Source organism: Brassica oleracea, chromosome C9 (genome assembly GCF_000695525.1).
Source record: "Brassica oleracea var. oleracea cultivar TO1000 chromosome C9, BOL, whole genome shotgun sequence".
Taxonomy (NCBI): Eukaryota; Viridiplantae; Streptophyta; class Magnoliopsida; order Brassicales; family Brassicaceae; genus Brassica; species Brassica oleracea.
The window spans coordinates 22,018,658-22,019,977 of NC_027756.1; the positions used below are offsets into that span (position 1 = coordinate 22,018,658).

Below are 1,320 nucleotides of genomic sequence, written 5' to 3' on the forward strand. Positions count from 1 at the left end.
CTACATTGAGAAGGATCCTCCTTCTCCACTTTCCACTTGAGGTACTTCTCTACTTTCCCTTGTATATACCATTTCATTTTTGCATATTAGCTTTCTCTTTTGGGTATCTCTCTCTACTTGACAACACAGAGACTGTGTCATTTAAGTTTGGGGGAGGTACCAAGTATTTGATCATGTTTGCTTTGATGATTTTTCATTGAGTCTTGCATACATACCTTTTAGCATAAAAAAAACAAATCATATAGAATGCATCACTTGCATTTTTAGGAGAGTCTAGAGCATATAGGTTGCATTCACTTGCATTGGGAGCAATGATTTAAAATGCCTTGTAAAGAACACTATTTCACACTCGAGTAGCTATTGCATCTCTCAAAAAGCCTTGTACGTTTCGAGCCTTGAAAACTCTTCCTAAATCTCATTAGTTGCTGAAACTCAATCTTTGAAGCCAACTACAACCTTGTTTGAACTGAACGAACTTAATGCTTCTTGCTTATGGTCCCATGTGTACTGAGTCATGGATATACACACTTGAGTTGTCACATCCTTTACGCCAATCTTTTTGACAAACTCGAGTGGTACACCATTCCCAAAACCCTTCCCTCCTTTTGAGCTTTCATTATTTGATGAGTGAGGCCTTTTTCGGAAAGCCTTACATGTGCATAATGTCGAGAGTATCGGGAACGACAATGCTTGATCTTCATTCCTGCTAGATTAGGCACTCTATTGTCTAGCTATAGGTGGGGATGAGTGTTGTGACTATGATTTGGAAGCATGAAAAGTTCGAAGGAAAAGAATAGACTCTTTGTGTTTAAATGGATAATCTTATTGGAATTAGTAGATAAGTGTCTAGCTCGACTTTATGAAAAGTCTTGACCCCCGAAAAAAAAAAGGAATATAAAAGAAAAAAAAAAAAAGAGAAAGAAAAGGGGGCTAGCAAAGTTGTTTAGAGCTAAGATTTGTTTTGAAGTTGAGAAAATTCTTTATAGATTTCAAAGAAAAAAAGTTTTATGTGCAAAGTGTTCTTGGGATCTTTTGGTGAGAGATGGGAGTTGGGTTTGACATTATGAAGTGATTGTGTAACTATGTTTGGGAAAATGGTAGAACAATGGAGATTGAGAATTGTATGCATGAGTTGGTCCCTTTCTTAGATATATTATGTGCAATGTCAAGGCTACGTGTCTTGAGAGTAAACCACCTTTAAAAATCATGTGTTTTGAACCTCTTGACTCACTTGAATAAAAGCCTTCCCTTTACTCAACCAAATGATTTGGACCAATTGACCATTTGCAAGAATTCACTTGATGTTTTATGCTTAATGAA

General features: G+C 36.4%; 1 protein-coding gene across 1 annotated transcript in view; it reads right to left on the reverse strand.

Annotated features, from left to right (window-relative positions):
• LOC106314567 (fucosyltransferase 2) overlaps nt 1-1,320 on the reverse strand; it is a 21,254-nt gene that overhangs the window by 11,597 nt on the left and 8,337 nt on the right.